Source organism: Bos taurus, chromosome 27 (assembly GCF_002263795.3).
Source record: "Bos taurus isolate L1 Dominette 01449 registration number 42190680 breed Hereford chromosome 27, ARS-UCD2.0, whole genome shotgun sequence".
NCBI classification, from domain to species: Eukaryota; Metazoa; Chordata; class Mammalia; order Artiodactyla; family Bovidae; genus Bos; species Bos taurus.
The window spans coordinates 119,248-134,581 of NC_037354.1; the positions used below are offsets into that span (position 1 = coordinate 119,248).

The window sequence follows — 15,334 nt, forward strand, 5'->3', positions numbered from 1 at the left end:
GAACAAGGCAATGGAGAAAACCCAGAATTGAAAAGCAATCGACTTTTTTAAAGAAACATGTGGCAGGTGAAACATTCTTTGTTTTTTAGAGTTGGTTAAATACAAAATCTTTATCCAACCAATATGGCTATTGTGAACTTTATTTCAAATCTCCATTATGAATCACTGAGGCATCCATCAGGGAAGAAAGGAGTAGAGGTGGAGAAAAAAAGAGCAACCTTTCCCTTGGCCCCATCTCAACCAGCTGCTTAGTTCCTTCATCTCATTGACTACAGTCTGGGATTAACTTGTTTGTCTGATTCTTGTTTGGGGACCGTTTCTAGTCACAGGGCTATAAACAGTGGTGGGGAAGCCCTTCTTTCCATTCCACATCAGACCCAGTGGACAGTCCAGGCCCTGCCCCCTGCATTGAGTCTGTAGCAACAGAATCACCAGTGATGCTGGTTAAAAATGCATATTCCTGGCATCCACTCCATTTGCTACTGACTGTTTGAGGTGGTGGTCTGGAACCTATAGCTGGAAATTTTCTTGGTGATTCCAAATCACACAAAAGTCTGAGGACTATGGAAGATCTTCACATTTCTGGAAGAGCCACACACCTACAGAAGGAACCACAAGAGTTGCCTGAAATGGTTAATGTCTAAGTATTGGTCTCCACCTTTGATATGTAAGTAAAATTATCTTTCTTTGAAATGAAATGGATGATACTGAAAGTCCACATTTTCTAGAGCATTTTAAAAACCCTAAATGATAGAAATTGGATGTATGAGTTCCTTGAAAGTAAGAACCTATATTTATTGATATGTCTTCATGCCTTAGGTTGTGCCTTGAATATAGTGTGCACATCACCAGAAAAAAGAATTGAATTGACAAAGATACAAAGAGATCAAAAGTTCCGAGCCAAGGGAAAAGTTGAGGCTTCAAAGAACTTTTCTGTCTTTCACACACTGAATAAATATTGAGCACCTACTATGAGCTCATAGGCATGTAATAAGTTTCTGGAAATAGAATGCTGAGAGAAGAAGACACACATTTCCTGCTTTCACTGAGACTAATCTAATGATAAATAACAGGCAGATACTTTGATAAATTATATAGAGGACTCTTCCCTCACCAAAAACTGGGTGTCAGAGAAGGCTTTTCAGAGTCATAATTGAGTTGAGATCCATAGGTTGAACCAACGTAAACTAGGGTAAGATGCAGGAAGAATTTCAGGCAGGTAAAATAATATCTTGGAAGGCTATGTGACAAGGGAGACATAGTACATTCAAGAAATGAAAAATGCCCTATGGGGTGTAACCAGAAGAGTGCAAAGGGCATTCCAGTGAAAAGAAATCAGAGAATAAAGTGGGGACCAAGCAATGAAGGGATTTGGTCGGATATTAAGTATGATGGGAAAATACAAGAGCAGTTTTAGCAGGGAGGTGATAGGATTGGATCTGAATTTTTAAAAGGTCATCTTGCTCGACATCACTAACGATTGGAGAAACTCAACTCCAAACTAGGTACCACTTCAACGAGGTACCACTTCACATTAGTCAGAATGGTCCTCATTGAAAAGTCTGTAAATTACAAATGCTGGAGAGGATGTGGAGAAAGGGGAACTCTCCTTTACTGTTAGTAGGAATGTGAGTTGGTACAGCCACTATGGAAAAGAGTATGGAGGTTCCTCAAAAAACTAAAACTAGAAAGAAGTACCACTCCCAGGCAAACTGTAACTCAACAAAATACATGCACCATCTGTGCACATTTATCTGTGTGTGCTTACGTTTGCGCGCGAGCACGCGCGACGTCCTGCGAGGCTGGGGGTGGGGCTGGAGCTGGGGCTGGAGCTGGGGCTGGTGCTGGAGCTGGTGCAGACCCCGGGATTGCTGGAGGCGTGCCAAGAGAGCCCCAGATGGAGACCCCCAGGTCGTCTGGTTTCCTGGAAGCTCAATGCGGAGGGGCTTGCGGGCCTCGCGGAGGCAACCCAGGTCTGCAGCGGGAGTCGGGGCACCGGCCACCCACTTCGGGAGGGGCTGGGGGTGCGGGGGCCCAAGAGTCGGGTCGCCGCTGCCTTCACGGGCGCCTGCGGCTGTGAGTGCGGTGGGGTGCGAGCGGCCAGGGGCCGCTGGGGCTTGCGGCGCCAGTAACGCCGCGGAGGGCTGGGGGTGGGGGGTGGGTGGGGATGCCGGGGGCTAAAGGAGAGGGGAGGCAAAAAGCCTACAGCACGCGGTATTCCCATGCGGTCTCCCATCCAAGTACTAACTAGGCCAGACCCTGCTTAGCTTCCGAGATCAGACGAGATCGGGCGCCTTCAGGGTGGTATGGCGGTAGACGGAGGGGGCTGCCGCCGGGCGCCCTAAGAGCCCCTGCGCTGCGACTCCCTTTCGCTCTGACGTGCCAGTCGGACCAGCTGGCCGCAGCTCTCCAAGCGGGCGCGCGCTGTACTCGAGCCGCACGACCGGCGACCGGACTCCGGCCTGCCGAAGCCGCCACGCCCCCGAACACCGCCACCACCCCCGGCCAGTAAGCGCCTGGCCGGGCTGGGGGCCCGGAGGGCTTCCGGGACCCCCAGCGGCCGGGCGTGCGTGTGTGCGTGCGGGGCCTGGGGGGTCGGGTGAGGGGCGCGGAGGTCTCGGCGCCCTCTCGCCCTGGGCCTCTCCAGGCCCGGTCCCGCTCGGCGGGCCTCCCCCAATCCAGTTCGCTGCTCAGGGACACTCGGCCCCGCCCCGGAGGTTGTCTGGCTTCGGGGCCCTCCGCGGCCCGGGGGCCTCGGAGCCCCCTTCGGGCCTAGGCACAGCCCAGGCGGGGCCCTGAGCGCCAATCCTGCCCGGCACCTGCCCGGTGCCCAAACCCACCGGAGCCACCTGCGCCGTCGATCCGAGCGCCTCAACCCCGCCCCTTCGCCCTACCGAGGGCCCCCTTGCCCCCACACCGCCGGCCAGGCACACGACCTTCCTGAGAGAGCAGACAAGCCACAGGCAGGACAGACACGGACAGACGCCCAGACACTCGCACGCACCCACGCAAAGGGAGACAGCCGGCCGGCGCAAGCTCCTCAGCCAGAGCCATAACACCTGTGAGAGGCGGGGCCAGAGGAACGGACGGGCGGCAGGGTGTCAGGAGAGACAGAGGCAGAAAGAGACGAAGGTTCAGAGACAGACTCGAAGACGACGGGAGGGAGATACGGACAGACAGACAGACAGACAGACGCGCGCGCGGGCGCGCGCACGCGCGAAAGCACACAGGCACAGGGAGGCAGAGACAGAGAGAGGGAGACACAGAGCGACTGACAGAGGCGGCAAAGAGAGACAGGGGAGAGAAGATGGCATCCGACCTGAGACAGACATACTGGCACAGACCGTGACGCACCACAGAGGGAGGCCCTGCGGAAGAAGCAGCTTCCCCAAGGGAGGGGGCGTCAGCCTTGGGCTGGGCCCTGGCTGGACGCGGTGCCCTAGGGCTGGCGTTCGCCCGTGGAGACCCCAAGACTTCCTCGCAGCCGTGGTCTCAAAGGTCCCCTTTGGCTTGGCTACCTAAGGCGAGACCCCGCCCCAAGGCCAGAGGGTGAGTGTGTGAGAGTGTGTGTGTGAGTGTGTCGGTGGGCGAGGGTGGGGTCAAGTCGACTTGGGGCCGGGCAGATACCCAGAGTGGAGCGGGGAGGCCGGGGGTGGGGAAGCCTGTGGGTCCTCTTGCTGTCTCTCTCTCTCCCTCTTTCTCTGTCTCCCTTACCTGTGATTTCCAGCTCTTGACCAGTCTTGGCGGTGGGGTGTGTATGTGTGTGTGTTTGTATCTGTGTGTGTGTGTGTGTGTACCTCCAAACCCAAAGCAACTTTCTATGGAGACATAGTGAAGGGTAAATGCACTCCTACTCATCTGATATACCCTAAAATACTGGACATGTCTGGACTCAGACTTTGAGGGCAGCCATCCTGCGAACTCTGGCGGTCATTGATGGTGCTACAACTGTAATCCTCTAAAGCACCAAAAGTCCTGTACAAGTCCAGACATTTGCTCTGTACAGTCTCTTCCTACAGTACAGGAAGTATAGAACAGAATGAGATATTATTTTTTAATTGTACAGATGACTCAGCTGCTGTCTGCTGCCTAGTCAACATGGTCAACATGAGGGAGTCAAGCAAGAGTTCCAAATCCCTTGAATGTGGCCCTTGGAAATACTTCTGTTCTTAGTTGCTAAGTTGTGGCCAACTTTTACGCCACTCATGGACTGTGGCCCGTCAGGCTCCTCTGTCTGTGGAATTTCCCAGGCAAGAATACTGGTGTGGGTCACCATTCCCTTCTCCAGGGGATCTTCCCGACCCAGGGATCAAACCCGAGTCTCCTGCAGGCAGATTCCTTCCCATCTGAGCCACGATACTGCTAATTCCCTAGTCAAAATACAAAGAAAAGATCTCGTGTTCTACTAAGTGGAAAGATGATTTAAGAAACGGAAGGTTTCCTTTGTTGGTATATTTGAATCTTTATTTAGTTTTATTTTACTTTTACTATTAAGGCTACTTGAACTAGGCAATGGAGAAAACCCAGAATTGAAAAGCAATGGACTATTTTAAAGAAACATGTGGCAGGTGAAACTTTCTTCATTTTTTTTAGAGTTGGTTAAATGCAAAATCTTTATTCAACAACTATGAATATTGTCAACTTTATTTCAGATCTCCATTATGAATCACTAAGGCATCAAGGAAGAAAGGAGTAGAGGTGGAGAAAAAAAGAGCAACCTTTCCCCTTGGCTCTATCTCAACCAGTTGCTTAGTTCCTTCATCTCATTGACTACAGTCTGGGATTAACTTGTTTGTCTGATTCTTGTTTGGGGACCGTTTCTAGTCACAGGGCTATAAACAGTGGTGGGGAAGCCCTTCTTTCCATTCCACATCAGACCCAGTGGACAGTCCAGGCCCTGCCCCCTGCATTGAGTCTGTAGCAACAGAATCACCAGTGATGCTGCTGAAAAATGCATATTCCTGGAATGCACTCCATTAGCTACTGACTGAGGTGGTGGTCTGGAACCTATAACTGGAAACTTTCTTGATGATTCCAAATCACACAAAAGTCTGAGGACTATGGAAGATCTTCACATTTCTGGAAGAGCCACACACCTACAGAGGGAACCACAAGCATTGCCTGAAATGCTAAAGATATAAGTATTGGACTAAAAGTTTGAAGGTTTCAACCTTTGCTATATAAGTAAAATGATCTTTCTTTGAAATGAAAGTGGAAAATACCAGAAGTTCACATGGTTCTAGAGCATTTTAAAAACCCTCAATGATAGAAATCTGTTGTACGGGTTCCTTGAAAGCAAGAACCTATGTTTATTGATATTTTTTAATGCCTTAGGTTGTGCCTTGAATATAGGGTGCACCTCAACCGAATAAAGAAAAGAATTGAATTGACAAAGATACAAAGAGATCAAAAGTGCTGAGCCGAGGGAAAAGTTGAGGCTTCAAAGAACTTTTCTGTCTTTCACATACTGAATAAATATTGAGCATCTACAATGAGCTCGTAGGCATGTAATAGGTTTCTGGAAATAGAATGCTGAGATAAGAAGACACACAGTTCCTGCTTTCACTGAGACTAATCTAATGATAAATAATGGGCAGATACTTTGAGAACGTATATAGAGGACTCTTTCCTGACCAAACCTGGGTGTCAGAGAAGGGTTTTCAGAGTAATAATTGAGTTGAGATCCATAGGTTGAACCGACTAGGGTAAGACGCAAGAAGAATTTCAGGCAGGTACAACAGTATCTTGGAAGGCTATGTGACAAGGGAAACTTAGTACATTCAAGAAATGAAAAATGCCCTATGGGATGTAACCCAAAGAGTGCAAAGGGCATTACAGTGAAAAGAAATCAGAGAAGAAAGGAACCAAGCAATGAAGGGATTTGGTCGTATGTTAAATATGACGGGAAAATACAAGAGCAGTGTTTAGCAGGGAGGTGATAGAATTGGATCTGCATTTTAAACAGGTCCTCTTGCTCAACATCACTAATTATTGGAGAAACCAACTCAAAACTACAAGGAGGTACCACTTCACATTAGTTCAGAATGGTCCTCATTAAAAAGTCTGTAAATAACAAATGCTGGAGAGGATGTGGAGAAAAGGGAAGTCTCCTCTACTGTTAGTAGGAATGTGAGTTGGTTACAGTGACTATGGAAAAGAGTATGGAGGTTCCTCAAAAAACTAAAAATAGAACTGCCATATTATTCAGCAGTCCCACTCCCAGGCATATATCCACCAAAACTATAATTCAACAAGATACATGCACCATCTGTGCACAAGTATCTGTGTGTGTGCGCGGGCGCGCGAGAGCACGCGCGATCGCCTGCGAGGCTGGGGCTGGGGCTGGGGCTGGGGCTGGTGCAGCCCCGGGGATGGCCTGCGGCATGCCAAGGGAGCCCCAGACGGAGACCCGCAGGTCCTCTGGTTTCCTAGAAGCAGAATGCGGAGGGGCTCGCGGGCCGCGCGGAGGCAACCCAGGTCTGCAGCGGGAGTCGGGCCCCGGCCACCCATCCCGGGAGGGGCTGGGGCTGCGGGCGCCGAAGATTTGGGACGCAGGTGCCTTTGAGTAACGCCGGCTCTGGGCGCGGTGGCGTGCGAGGGGCGCCAGGGGCAGGTGGGGCTTGCGGAGACAGCCATGCCGGGGGTACGGGGGCTAAAGAACAGGGGAGGCCAAAAGCCTACAGCACCCGGTATTCTCCGGCGGTCTCCCATCCAAGTACTAACTAGGCCCGACCCTGCTCAGCTTCCGAGATCAGAGGAGATCGGGCGCGTTCACGGTGGTATGGTCGTAGACGGAGGCGGCTGCCTCTGGGCTCCCTGAAAGCCCTGCGCTGCGCCTCCCTTTCGCTCTGTCCTGCCGGTCGGGCAAGACGGCCGCACCTTCCACGGGGCGCGCGCTGTTCTCGAGCCGCACGACCGGCGACCGGACTCCTGCCTGCCGACGCCGCCACGCCCCTGAACACCGCCACCCACCACGGCCAGCAACCGCCTGGCCGGGCCCGGGGGCCCGGAGGGCTTCCGGGACCCCTAGCGGCCTGCCGTGCGTGCCTGCGGGTCCTGGGGGTTGGGGTGAGGGGCGCGGAGGTCTCGCCGCCCTCCCACCCTGGATCTCTCCAGGCCCGGCCCCGTTCCGTGGGCCTCCCCTCATCCAGTCCGCTGCTCAGTGCCACGCGGCTCCGGAGGTGTCTGGCTTCGGGGCCTGCGGCGGCCCGCACCCCGCTGCCCGCGGGCCTCTGAGCCTCCTGCGGGCCTAGGCGTGGCCCAGGCGTGGCCTGAGCGCCCATCCTGCAGGGCACCTGCACAGTGCCCAAACCCACCGGGAGCCACCAGCGCGGTCGACCTGAGCGCCTCAGCCCCGCCCCTTCGCCCCGTGGACCCCTCCCCTACCCCCGCTCCCCGCCCCCCCACCATGTCGCTGGCCAAGCACAGATTTAATTCACGTTTGTTTATGTGATCTCTGTGTTTGGTTTGGGTATCAGTTTGTTTAGCTGGTTTTCACTAACTGGAAAGCTTTCAGTTTCCTATTACTGCAACTTGCTTGTTTGCTTAAGGTTTTTCAGAATTCATTCGGCAAAACATTTTGGCTGTGGTCTTTTCTTTTCTTTTTTTCTCTGTAAATAATGGTTTTAGCTTTTTCAAAAATTGTATTTTAAAAGTAACTCATTGGTGCATTTTTATTATAGAAAATTCAAAAAATGTAGAACTATGTTTCCATCAGGCACTCCCAGAATTCTTTTTTTTTCCTGGGAGGAAACCACTGTCAATGATTTGCTGACAGAGAATGGAGAGTTATTATTTAGTGTGCTCAGACTTTCAGTTTTGCAAAATGAGAAAAGTTCTGGAGATAGATTGTCATAATATGTCTTACCCCATCCCCTGGCAAAAGCCATCCTACTTTCTGTCTCTATGAACTTAACATACCTCATATAAATGGAATTGTTGCAGGAAGAGGGACCCCTTTCAGGGCCCGAAACTGGGCTCTTGTCTAACGCTTGGAAATGAATTGTCCGAGGAGACACATGTGCTGACAAAGCAAGAGATTTTATTGGGAAAGGGCACCCGGGTGGAGAGCAGTAGGGTAAGGGAACCCAGGAGAACTGCTCTGCTGCGTGGCTCTCAGTCTCGGGTTTTATGGTGATGGGATTAGTTTCCAGGTGGCCTTTGGCCAATCGTTCTAATTCAGTCTTGCCTGGTGGCGCACACATTGCTCAGCCAAGATGGATGCTAGTGAGAGGGATTCTGGGAAGTGGACGGACACGCGGTGTCTCCTTTAGACTTTTCCCAGACTCTTCCAGTTGGTGGTGGCTTATTAGTTCCGTATTCCTTATCAGGATCTCCTGTTGTAAAACAACTCATGCAAATGGTTACTATGGTGCCTGGCCAGGGTGGGCAGTTTCAATCAGTGTGCTTCCCCTAACAACTCCCCCCTTAGAGACTCCATACTCAAGATACTTCTTGGGAATTGGGGCGGAGGTCTCTTTCTTCTGTAACTTCTTCCTGCTGTGCATGGGCATAGGCCTGCCTAGCAGAGCAGAAGTCTCTCTGTACCAGATCTAAGTCAAGGTATTTTTTTGCCTGAAACCAACATTCAGTCTTGTAATAACAGCAATTTAGTTTGAAACTGTTGGCCCCTCTCAGAGATGAAATAGACAGGGGCAAACAGGAGACCTAACAGGATGGTCATCTCTGGTCCCCGGAAACAGAAGGCAACATTTGGGGTGAGGGTTGCAGGATTTGTGACCCTTTTTGATTGGTTGCTGGTGAGGGAACAGAGCTGTGCTCCAGCAATCTTGTGTTCAGTCTGAGGTTACCATCCTCCACCTGGGTGGGGGCTCCAGTTCTGTAGAAAAACTCAAAGACATTGGTATTCATATTTCTTTGAGTAGGAACCAGGACTCTGTCTGGAGGCTGTACCAAACTTTGTTTCTCCTGTTTCTGTATCTCCTCCCTTCCCTGATTAGCAATTGTTTGAATCCACCCTTTGGAACTCAGGGAAGGTCAAGGAGGCTGAATGAAGCCTATATCCTACAGACAAGAAATGGAGAACACAGAACAGATCTCTACTCCAGAGCCCCACAGAGTTCTGTTCAGTTTTAATTTAGGGAATGAGGCAACTATGATTATGATAATTTCCTGTCAAAATGGAGCATAGGACTGCCTCAGCTTGGAGAATAGACACTGACTTGAAAGTATTCCTGAGTTCCAAGTCCTAGATCTGAGCCTTGTATGATTAAAATCTCAATCCCTTGGTCTGCCATTTTGGTGTAACAGACCCAATTAGAAGTATTTGGAGGAGTGATAACTGGAATTTAGTAGACAAAATAAATCTCATTTCTTTTTAGAATAGGCCTGAAAAACTAGGCAACTAGCCAAGTAGCCAGTTGCCAGTTTTATAAAAAGTAAGGTTGCAGTTACTAGCTTCCAGAAGACATTGTTTTGAGAATGGTGGCATCCAAGCCTGCCAGGACTCAGAAAACTCAAGTGTTTAGCAATACAAGGTCTATAGTACACCCATAGCATCACCTAGTTATTTCCCAGGATATCTGAACCATAGCTACTCTATTTTGACTTTTAATTATAAACTTTTCCTTAATAGCCAAAGCAGATTTCGCCGTTAATGACATCAGTGTTTCTCTAGGTATGAGAAGATGCAAGAATTTGGACTCATAAAATCTTCTCCTGAAAAGATCTAACTATCTGAAGGCCTGTTCTGCCAGTTTTTCCCAGAGTACAGAGTGTATCATTCCTGATTTTCACCCTGAACTCCTTTCAGGAGCATTGAAAGTCAGCAGTTGCAGTGGTCATGATTTAATCTTTGTAGGTGTAGATGGCAAGTGTCAGTCTTCAGTTGGCAGAGCCCCTTTTTGCTCATAAACTAGACCATGATTTTGAAGGGGGCATTTCATGACCATTTTATCCCATGGTGCTGAGAATGTCCATTCTCAGGTTTGGCAAAGATTCTGTTGATAGGCCACTCAATGTGCTGTTACTGGACTAGGCCATAAAATAGTATCCAAAATTCTCTGGACCACTTGTCTTACTAGCCTCTTGGTCCAGGAAAATATTCCCTCTTGTTGCTTCTTCCCATATCTAGAGTTACACTGTTACCATTATCGATCTCATATGGGACTATATATTATTAGAGGCCTCAGACACAAATTTGACAGTGTAAGAAACAGCAGTTTTGTAAAACAGGTGAAATACAAATAACATAGCCAGCAGTATTAGTAAAGTCCCAAGTAAGACTTAAGAACTTCCATTAGATGTAGCACAGTAGATCTCAGGTCATCTGACTTAGTCTGCTCTGTAGAATCTTTATCTTCCAGGGAAATTATATATTGGCACTGTCTATAAGGCACATAGCCCAGTTTTCTAGTGTTACTACACTGATTGTCCTTAGTATGATTTAATTGTTTCCAATACAGAGGAGACTTTAAACCTAAATTACCATAGCCTGGTGTTATCTATATAAATTCATCCCATAATTGTGGGAGAGTTTTCCTCCTTTGCTGAAACTTTTCTTGTTGCTCTGATTGAGCTTGAGTAATAGAAAAAAGCTCAAATTTATGGCCAGAGTCAGAGCTGACATTATTAATTGGCCCGGTGAGGGGATCCCACTAGTAATATCACAGTGACCTGAATATGACTATAATTTTTTTTAAAGTAAATTTTCTCAGGACCAACCAGTTAGAGTCTTGTATTAGAGAAATTTACAAAGGTAATCCAGAACTAGACACAGGTAATCTGCCACAAACCCAACAATTAAATTGATTTCTAAAACTAGCATAGAATCAGGCCTATGATAGAAAAGCATTTGACTTATATGCAAAGGTCTAAGAAGTCAAGAAAACATAAATGATCAAACGAATCAGGTCCAGCATCTTGGGCAAGCTGTCTACCTCTGATGTCGTCGTCTTCTCATCCTGGTGTAGTGTAGTGTATCCTGATGATAAAAAAGTCCTTCCATCCAGGTTGGAGACAGTCCCTTAAATTATGTCTTTTTCCAGTCCTGGTTGCAGGTCATGAGGCATCTGATCTTCATCCAAAGATAGATTACTGAGATAAGCTTCAGAAACAAACTTAGGATATTCTTTAAGAATTCAATTCAATTTTACATTAATATCACATAACAGCAAAGAACTATCCAAGAAATGAGTCTTACTACATACAGACTTCTGTTAAAAAACTGGGATTTAACATTTATTGAAACATCTTTTTCTCCCTAAAGTTACCCTCATTTTAATCAAATATAACCAAATTAAGACTAGCTTGTTTACAAAATAGGTCTGTTTTCATTAATTTTGGTCTGATGATTTATATAACCACACTTGATCATATTTTGCTGAAACATTTATAGAACCTCAGACTGAACTTTTAAAATAAAGCGGGGCTGGGAAACTCACACCAAAGGCTTATCACAGATTTTGCCTAACAAATCTAGCTGAATTCTTCCCTTTTTAAGGTCTCAAAAATTTCTTGAGATTTTTGTACTTGTGAGATAACCTTCCTAACTCATTTGATAAACTTACTGGAAACCTAAGAATTTCCAATTTTTGGAGGAGTCAAATAGAAAATATAATTGTTTTGTTTATAACGTTTAATTTTACCAAAGTATTGTCATAATTAGTTTGAGAGGAAGGTTTTCCCTACTCCCTGAAAACCTGATTCAAACCTGTAATTTTTCAGATAGAAACCATAAAAGTTATAAGCATATTCGCTGGTTCATTCAGTCCTTTTGTTAACTTTTGTAAAGTCATCAGGTTTTCCATTAGAATACCAGGACATATCAGAATGTTAAGAACTCCATATAATTTCTAGGATATCTGTATTAGTAATTTTACCACATTATAACATGAGCGGATTTATTACTCATTTGATGATCTTTTTCATGTAATTTAACCAACCAAATAAACACAGTTTAATATCTCTCTTTGGGATGTTTCAGGGGCCTTCTGAAGCACCCCAAAGTTAGCTAGAGGTCAAAAGAACTTCAAAAGAATTCGATTTAGGAAGTTTTATCAAAAAGATCAATTAAACGCGTTTAGAATATTTGGTCAGATTTAGTCAACGTTGATGGGTGTATCATTTAGCTTGTTGATGTGTCACAATGGGCGTAAATACCAAGGCTCAAGGACTAGTGAGAGTCAGCTCTGCCATCTTGGACCTAATTGGCTTTAACCAGTTTTCTTATGGCTGTCATTCCCAACAAAATCAATGTATCTAACTAATTGTAATCCCATTTTAGAAAATCCTGATCATGCATAACTCTTTTTAGTATTTTTCATACCTTTTTTTTTTTAACTGAAAACACACTTCCTACTTTGCTCTAGCAACCAAGAACTAACTTTTATATTAGCATTTTATAGATTGGTGAGCATAAATACCAGTGATAATTTCTAAAACCCTTTTTTCCTTAGAACATTTTATGATGGCACCAAACATTATTCATTTATAGTCCCAAATCTCTTTAGTTTCTCTGTAAAAGGAAATTAGTGTTTAGTAGTAAATGTTTCAAAATCTTATTTTATTTGAAAATGACCTAACTATTCAATAGACTTCCAACACTTACCACACTTAGCACAACCCTTAGAAATTTAAGTTACACCAATCTGGAGAGACTATCTTAGATATTTCTAAAGAATAATTATTTTTAATAGAGTTTATATAAAAGCTCATATCTCATTTACATTTTTTTAGAAGTTTCTTCACTTGAGGTAATTTCCTTGTTGACAAACTTGTAACAGATATAATATTTAACTTATATTAAACCTACATACAATGAAAATATTCTACTTAATGTTAATTACTCTAAGATATGTCTATATTAGATAGGTCAACAAACAAACATTAATATCAGGTATTTAATACTGAATATTTCCCAGTTCACATGAACCTGGAATTTATTGTTTAATTTAGAATTATTTGATTTGTAAGCACTTACCTTTTTTTAAGCCAATTAAATAGAGCTCATTTACAAATTAACTTCAAAAATATTACCCAGAGACAAAGACATACCATGACATATTTAGACAGACAGTGCAAGACCTAGCTTCATTTTCTAAGTTTAGTCATGAATTTGATACTACAATATAAACTTTACTAATTTATATAAAAAAAAAAGTTGAAATAAATAAAAATTTTAAAGTCTTTTCCCCCTTTTCCTTAGTTTCAGGAGTTAGAGATGATCTAGATAAGTGTTCCTGAGAGCCCTGGTCTCAAGGCACAGGGAAAGAAAATCGAGTTCTAACAAAATGGCGGCAGGTCTAAACCAAATGGTGGCCAGACAAAGCAAAATGGCCATCAAAAAACACAACACAGAACACAGAATTAAAACACGCACATATAAACCTGAAAGTCCTCATCAGACACTCCCTTAAATACAAGAATATAGTCTCTCAGTAAACCTCCTATAGAGACACAGAACTTCAGATAAAGGAAAATATCTCAGGTCTTCAAAAATTTCAAAGGGAGGAAAGGAAGCCAGGTTGAAAGAAGAGGGAGGAGGCGGGAGAGGGGGATAAAAGGGGTGGCCTTACAGACGTCTCCTGCCACCTGCAGATACCCAGGCATTATGGGACTTTACCCCTGGGCCTCCAGAGAAGGGAGGACAGAAACTTGGCCCTACCAGAAATCAGACCAGACAGAATCAGAATTCGAGTTATCTGCCAAGAGGAGGTGATCAGTCTCCAATCCTCAGCTCAGGCTGAGGGCCCTTCGACCAGATTCCTGGGTCCAGGACCGGGGGACTAGAAAAATGGGGAAGGATAGGAAGGGTTAAGGAGAGGAAAGAGAGAGGGAAGGGGAGAGAGGTCAATAAAGTTTCTTGTTCCTTACTGGTCAGGGCACTCTGGCCAGTTATCCGCATCAGGAGGAGACCAGGGACAAAAGGGTACCAGTTGCGGCCACTGGGTCTGGTCCATTGGCAGGCAAGCTGGCCCCTGAGTACCCCGAGTGGTCAGGATGTCAGTCTCAGTGAAGAAGAGTCCCCGCCAGAGTCGCCATTTGTTGCAGGTAGAGGGACCCCTTCCAGGGCCCGAAACTGGGCTCTTGTCTAACGCTTGGAAATGAATTGTCCAAGGAGACACATGTGCTGACAAAGCAAGAGATTTTATTGGGAAAGGGCACCCGGGTGGAGAGCAGTAGGGTAAGGGAATCCAGGAGAACTGCTCTGCTGCGTGGCTCTCAGACTCGGGTTTTATGGTGATGGGATTAGTTTCCAGGTGGCCTTTGGCCAATCATTCTAATTCAGCGTCTTTCCTGGTGGCGCACACATCGCTCAGCCAAGATGGATGCTAGTGAGAGGGATTCTGGGAAGTGGACAGACACGCAGTGTCTCCTTTAGACCTTTCCTGGACTCTTCCAGTTGGTGGTGGCTTATTAGTTCCGTATTCCTTATCAGGATCTCCTGTCATAAAACAACTCATGCAAATAGTTATTATGGTGCCTGGCCAGGGTGGGCAGTTTCAATCAGTGTGCTTCCCCTAACAGAATCATACATATCCTTTTGTGACTGGCGTATTTCAGTTAGCATACTATCTTTGTGGTTTATCTATGTGTCATAGCATGTGTCAGAATTGTCTTACTTTAAAAAAATTTTTTTAATTTTTTTTTCATTTTGGCCACCCCAGACCTTTGTTGCAGCATGCGGGCTTTCTCTAGCTGTAGTATGTGGTATGTGGGTTTCTCTTGTTGTGGCACACCAGCCCTAGAGCACATGGACTCAGTAGTTGTAGTGTGCTGATTTAGCTGACTTGCGGCATGTGGGATCTTAGTTCCCCCACCAGGGACTGAATCTGTGTCCCCTGCATTGTAAGGCAGATTTTTAACCAGTGGACCATCAGAGAAGTCCTAGAATCTCCTTACTTTTTAAGGCTGAAAAATATCCCATTGTATATATTTACCACGTGATAGCTTCCCACTCATCAGTGAATGGACACTTAGGTTGATTTCATCTTTGGCTGAAATAATGCTGCTGTGAATATGCATGTGCAAATATCTGTGTGAGTCCCTGATTTCAGTTCTTTGGGGTATACCCAGAAGTGGAATTGCTGAATCATGTTGTAACTCTATATTTAATGTTTTGAGTAACTGTTTTCCATAGTGATTGAAAAAATTATTTTATATTTCCATCAGCTGTTCCCAAGGGTTCTAATATCTTCACATCCTGACCAACACTTGTTATTTTTTTGTTTGTTTGTTTTTAATAATGGCCATCCTAATAAGTGTGAAGTGATATCTCCCTGTGGGTTTGATTTGCATTTCCCTAATGATTAGTAATGTTAAGCCTGTTTCTTTGTGCTTATTGACATTTGTATATCCTCTTTGGAAAAATGTC

At 45.8% G+C, this 15,334-nt stretch overlaps 2 long non-coding RNA genes and 2 pseudogenes across 3 annotated transcripts in view; 2 read left to right on the forward strand and 2 right to left on the reverse strand.

Annotated features, from left to right (window-relative positions):
- Window positions 1-602: 602 nt before the first annotated feature.
- Window positions 603-15,334, forward strand: part of LOC787624 (uncharacterized) — a 56,540-nt gene continuing 41,808 nt past the window's right edge. For both annotated transcript variants that reach the window (XR_009493078.1, XR_009493077.1), the window contains exon 1: window positions 603-1,973. This is a non-coding gene — a long non-coding RNA (uncharacterized lncRNA). The remainder of the gene's footprint in view (window positions 1,974-15,334) is intronic.
- On the reverse strand, window positions 2,200-2,318 carry LOC112444658 (uncharacterized; annotated as a pseudogene).
- Window positions 2,988-5,390, forward strand: LOC132344025 (uncharacterized). The gene is made up of 2 exons (XR_009493079.1): window positions 2,988-3,549; window positions 4,653-5,390. It is a non-coding gene; the product is annotated as an uncharacterized lncRNA (long non-coding RNA).
- LOC112444669 (uncharacterized) lies at window positions 6,675-6,793 on the reverse strand (annotated as a pseudogene).